The following is a 6,286-nucleotide window of genomic DNA, read 5'->3' as shown; positions in this document are numbered from 1 at the left end:
CATTAGGAAGAACTCGGGAACAATAAATTTTTTAATTTTTGTGGGCAGCAACTAGCGTATGTAATGCGGTCCTGTACAATGTGTTGGGGGCTAGAGACCGCATTTTTTTAAATTTTGATTGGTTGCCCGGATGACCGCGTTTTGTTCTCACAAGTTGCCCAGATAAAGGGATCTAGCGTTTGGCTCAAGCTCACTCAAAGGTCGTCGACAACGGGAGCTAAAAGCGCTTCATGCTTTAAAAAAAAAGTTGGAAGGTGATTCAACCTGCAGTTGAAGTCGATGAACGACAATATTCCTGAGCGAGTTGAGGGTGAGACAGACGCAGATTCGTGGATGGGATGACAGAATACAGCGATTACGCACCAACAGCGAGACCGAGGATAACACCGGATTACAGCACAATTTAGCGCGCTGTTATGCGGCGGATCGTTTGTGTTCATTTGATTCATAAATGCAGTGAAGTACCACGCCTACTGAACCTGTGCCCCAATTACGCTACCGGATGATTAGAAACAAGCCAGTCGCAGCTTTGTATGACAGAGAAAAGAGCAATTAAAGTGCGTAGCATGATTACCTGTCGCCTGTTTTTGTTTAAGTGGTTTCGAAAGATTACTCAAGATGCACTCTGAGCTAATATTTTGCGCGTAAACAAATATATGCCAACAGAGACAACGCCGTGTTGGAACTTCGCCTTCCGGTATTCCCCTCATCAAAATTACCCCACTTTCTCTTCGCGATGAGTCATCGTATTATCTTGTCGCCCTGCCGTCGAACGACTGGGGGAGTCCCTGTTTACTCACACTGCTCTTTATAGCGCACGCCCGTTTCTGCGGCGAGCATAGGGGGCGGCGTAACCGAGCGAACGAGCGCAGCGAAAGATGAAAGAACGAACGTGGAGCGGGAGATGAAAGATGCGAGACGCGAACGGCAAAGAACCAATGAGAGCGGCCTCTTCGGTAACGTGCGCGCGGGAAACTGGTGTCATGCGTACTTGCACGACTGCTCGATGCGCAGTCGTGTCTTGTCTCAGCCGGACTGCTCGTTTCGTACTATCGTCGGCTCGCGTCAGCTCTCGTTCGCGCTTGTTTGGTTTGCTTGGTTTGGTCTCGTTCGCGCTTGTTTCCATTGTCATGGTTTGCGATTGTTTTGTAATATGATTGTACGCGCGACGCGTGTGCAGTACTTTCTGGAAGCCACGCGGCACCAGCCATTACACTGGAACCTTCGCTGAGTCATGCATAAAAGCCGACGCGCTTGATCCGCAGATAAGATTTTCGACGATTGCCGACTCTGCTACAATTCTCTCTCAAATTGCTTGCCTTAGTATATCGAGATACGAAAACTCGGTTTAGAGCTGCACTAAAATTTCGCATTAGAGAGTATCGTAATCGTCGGTGATTTTTTTTTTCACATTGTCAGGAACAAAGCCTTTCAACGTGTTAATCTCCATTATTATTTCCCTTAAGATTGGACTAATCTCCTTTGAGTTCTGCGCATTGAGAACTAACGTATGAAAACGTGTGCGGAACGGAATACCTTGGTAAGGTCATATCAGAGAGACTTCGCACATTTCCGTCATTTCGTGGGCAAGAATGTGTTTGCCATACTACGCTGCCAAAGTTGTTAAGAATGATCGAGTAATGAGAAAAGTGTACGACATTGCAATTCAATATATTTGGTGCGGAAGTCATGAACCCCTGGTTTTGATTTAGTTTATATGTATTTACGACGCTTATTACCTCGGCCGCGTATCCACGGATATATGCGAAAGCACAAAAACGTACAAATGTACTTTTTGAATACACACATGCGCGCGCACACACTTACGCACACACTCACATTGAAGTGCATGCATGGTCAGGGAGACTTTTCACTGCCGGTTTCTCTAACAAAGGAATGAAGTGTGCAAGCAAAATGCCGAAAGACAATTTATGTGACGACTAAGGACTTCAGAGCTGACCAAGGACTTCAGATGCTGAAACGACAGGTAATGTTACGTGCTCATCAAGAACGCGCGCAACGTTCCACGTAAGTTTCAAAGTAAGTACAATGTCGCGAGTGAAATATACCATAGCGCTGCCGTCGCGTCGTCTTATACGGCTAAAGACCAAGTACGTTGAACGCCTCGACGTCGATGACGTGCTAGTGTGAAGCTTTAAAGCTTTAATACTTTAATCGCCATCGTTGAGTGGAAGCCTGAATGCGGGGGAATACAGCTGTACCGGGCAGTGATCAGTGCACTGTGCTCAGAATCGTTAAGGCACTTTTCATACCCTATACGGGGATCACATCTTAATGACAGACGTTGCCGCACATGAAGAACTATAATGAACTGAAAGTATGTTAAACGCGTTGTACTAAATTAACACAACTGACATGACATAAGGCTGGTGATCAAAACTACGGGCATTTCAATGCTTATACTACCACGAAAGTTCGTCCGGCGGACGACATATGAGTAGCACGTGGTACCGCACCGAGGGATTTCGTGCACTGTTATCATTTTGTTGTTGTGGTTGTTGTGGATGTAAACGGATTTTCAAACTGCTGGGATGCACGCGTTGTTTAAGGCGGATGAGAAAAATTCACGCAGGACCTGTCGGGATGAGCGTCTGTTTTAATGCAGTAAAATTGTAGTGTGAGCGTGCACGATGTGACGACGCTAAACCTTTGTTTAGGCATACGATGACAGGATGGTATACGTTTGCAAGCGTTTATTGTTGTAAACGCTGTTGTAATGCGAGTTTGCAACGTTATGATGCGGAATTCTGGATGTTTCTTTGTTGCTCCGTGGATCTGTCAGTGCCCACAACGGTGAATAGGGGACGGCACATAAAACATACATATGTGCCCAATTTTAATTTTTCTCTACTCCTTTCACGAATACCTCACCTATTACAGGGGCGCTTCTTGTGTTTTCGTAGGGGTGTGCGAATAGGGATTTTTGAGAGCGAATCGAATACGAATCAAATAGCGCCAGAAGCGAATCGAATCGAATAATTTTCGTATGGATTACTAATAGTTTATAGAAATAATGAACATTCATTATCACATTTAATATAAAACAATGTTCACAACCTCGTATTCCTAAAGTTAGCAAGTTTCTGTGATTACATAGTACGTTATGAGGCGATGCTTATGAATAGCACAAATGGAGCACTAGGATCAAGCGACGTAGCTTGCTCCCCACTACGCAAGTTCTCGTGTTTTATGATACACTGTAGCAAGCGGGGGATGAAAGTTTGCCGCACTTTTGCACCAATGTAATGTTTCTTTGGGCGCAGTTCTGAAATATTCGATAAGTATTCGAAAAATATTCGCACTTACGAATACTGACCACTCGCTTCGAAGACCGAATCAAATAGGCTGCTATTCGATTCGTTATTCAGAAGTTTCGTATGTTCGCGTACCCCCAGTTTTTAGATTGAGGAATCAGTGTCGTTGCTGTTCCCGGCGCTGCACCTGCGTGCTTGTTCTGCACCTGTTCGGGAAACGGCGGCGTTCTGCGACGGCACATCCTTGCTTTTGCTCTGCAATCTTTCCTGGCATCGGGGCCCACACTTGCCTCTTCGGAGATGAAAATATAGCGCTCAAAGAGCAATCGAATGCGTCCGCAACGTGACTATAACATTGTCGACTGCAAGATGCACGTCTGCGTGGCGCCCTCGCTCGACGGTTGTCGCTACTTCGAGCGAGAGGCGATTACCATAGCAGGCGCCAGGTGCCACTGATTATAGATGCTTTTCCTAGAGCATTTTGGGCCGCAATCTTGTTCGATTTCGCCTCACGCGATTGGACTAGATTGGCCTAGGCCGCGATATCGGCGCAGCCTGGGCAATCGCGCGAGGCGAAACCGAACGTCGGCTTTTCGAACGTGTACAAGATAGCGGCACTAGTGCACGATAATCTTTCACGCAGCCGCGACCCTGCGACTTCTGAAAGTTCACCTGTCCTATCGGGCTACCGTGCTCAAAAAAAAAAAAAAAATGCATACTGGTGACGTTCGAGACGTCCCTTTCAACGTTTACAAATAAATAAAAATGGTTTCATGCTTCGTGCGCAGACGCTTAATATTTCTTTTTCAGCAATAAGTTTGTGATAATTTGCCAGAGGAGGACTGCTCAAACTCTGTGGCTTCCATTTTGCAGCGCTACATCGCGGCAAAATAGCGCTGTCTAAGAAATCCTGAACTTAATTCCTGAGCACTGCTTTGCTAACTTTTACCAAAATAAATGATGCCATCTGTAATTTTGAAAGTGGTGTAGCTGTAAGCATGGTATTAATTCGGGGAGGTGGTTCTCTAGCCTCATTCGTGTTGATAACTGTAGCAACGTTATATGATAATACTAGATGCAATTTCGTGTACCGCATACCTCTGTCATGTGACAGGTCCTACAAAGAGCAAAACGAGAACAGGGTGAAAGCCGGCACAGTATAAATATACTGTATATAGGTACGGTTCTTCTAAAGGGGAGAGGAGGATAAGGCCGGTGGGCGAGGCAACGAACGAGAATGTGTTAGCGGCGAGAGTGTAGAATTGAAAATAAAAGTTTGTTATTCAACGTCGGTGCAGGGAATGTGAGGTAGCGTCGTTTGTCAGCCGGTTGATGTGCCACTGTAAGTTCCCTTTTTCGTTGAAGGAACCTGGACAGCGAAAGGGGAGGGGGGGGATATCTCCTCTGTTGGGGGTCAGTGAACTAGGGTCTCTAAAGAGAGAATAAAAGTAGCGGCAGAAAATGGTGCTCGTGTGAACACAATTGAATATATAAATACAAAAAAAACTACAGAAAGGAAGGTCCTACAATGGCCAGAGAGGTCGCTGCCTAAGTACTGCTCTGCGTGGGCGCAGCGATAGTTTTAAGTCATTTACCCGTTTTAATCGTGATTTGCATTGCAAAGAGTGATAGTGTCCCCGAAATTGCCAGAGACGTGAGTAATTTGGAGTAACCGTCAGCAAATAGCTGAAGCTTTCTATATCCAACAAAAATCCAATTTGAGCGTCAGCCGTTCCTCCGCAGTATTGCATTGTAATAAACTCAAGGTGTTAGCTCAGTAAATATTGAACTGGTCTTAGTTGTTTTGGTTGTTTTTTTTTCGTCTTACCTTATCTAACGTAAGGTAGAGCGAGCGAAGAGAATATTCAAGTAGCGCGCATTGTGGCGCTTTATGTGTAGTTCATATAACTTCGGTAACTTCGAAGGGAAGGCACAATGTAGTGCCTTCCCTTCGGTACCGGACCAAGGAAGTGCATCGCTTCGCGTTATGCTGAACTGTTCTTGCGAGTGTCCATTGCCACGGCTGTCTCCAGGCACAAATTTTTGCCGATTCGATTAGTTACCATACATATAACTTGGTAACTTACTTGCTGTGTCTTTTTTATCGTTTTATACATTCTATTGCTCAGCGGTGTGTCAATAAATTGTGGGTTGATTATTCTACTTAGATCAGGAATCATTGGTCCGTATACTACTGCTACCTACTATCTACCAGTCAGTGAACCAGGGAGAGGAAGAAGTGAACTTTTTTGGAGGCGTAAATTAGTAGTTGAGATACTGGCCGAGGAGCTAGCGTGGAGGCAGGGAACAAATAATTCAACCCGCACAGTCAATTTATTTGTTCGTTGGTCAACGAAGCAGTAAGTGCGCCACTTTGGAAGTCATTTCACGAATAACTCTCTCGGTGCATCAAATAATCGCGCGTTGTAGACTTCAGTTATGCATCAGCGTTTAATACATACCGGGCGCGGCAAGACTGTCATTTATGTATATTAAAAGTGAGTAAAGGACGGGTTGTGTTTTTGAAATTATTCCGCAGTAATAATATTAACGGCGCAGATGCCCTTTCATGCACACCCGTCCACGTCGTTCTTCCTTGCACCCGCGTCAGCTACGCGTCCCAATAAATTCACTTTCAGTCCAACGTTTCATCGTCGGTTCATCGCTTCGACCTCCGGTGAACCTTCGCCAGCCGGTGAAGTAGGCGATCAAAAAAGGGAAAATGAGACATACACCCAAACGTAGCTAAGTGCTACAAAGGAAACTCATAAAGGTTCCTCGAAAGGAAAGCTTCGCAGTTGAAGAAAAATTCTTCCTGGTCCGGGACTCGAACCCGGGACCACCGCATTTCCGGGGCAGCCGCTCTACCAACTGAGCTAACCAGGCTTTTTTTTTTCTTTATTTCCAGCTTGGCTACAAGCTTCAAAAGAGTTTGTGATCATAGATCACACTCGTTTTATATGTGTCAAAGTATCAAGCATTGACACCACAGCTTCATCACAGTCATTCGT

General features: G+C 45.3%; 1 non-coding gene across 1 annotated transcript; it reads right to left on the bottom strand.

Moving 5' to 3' along the window:
• Positions 1–6,087: 6,087 nt before the first annotated feature.
• TRNAP-CGG (transfer RNA proline (anticodon CGG)) lies at positions 6,088–6,161 on the bottom strand. Its single transcript has one exon. It is a non-coding gene; the product is annotated as a tRNA-Pro (tRNA).
• Between the last annotated feature and the right edge of the window lie 125 nt (positions 6,162–6,286).

The sequence above is a fragment of the Dermacentor variabilis genome, unplaced genomic scaffold, assembly GCF_050947875.1.
Source record: "Dermacentor variabilis isolate Ectoservices unplaced genomic scaffold, ASM5094787v1 scaffold_18, whole genome shotgun sequence".
Lineage (NCBI taxonomy): Eukaryota > Metazoa > Arthropoda > Arachnida > Ixodida > Ixodidae > Dermacentor > Dermacentor variabilis.
This window is presented reverse-complemented; position numbering and strand designations above follow the sequence as displayed.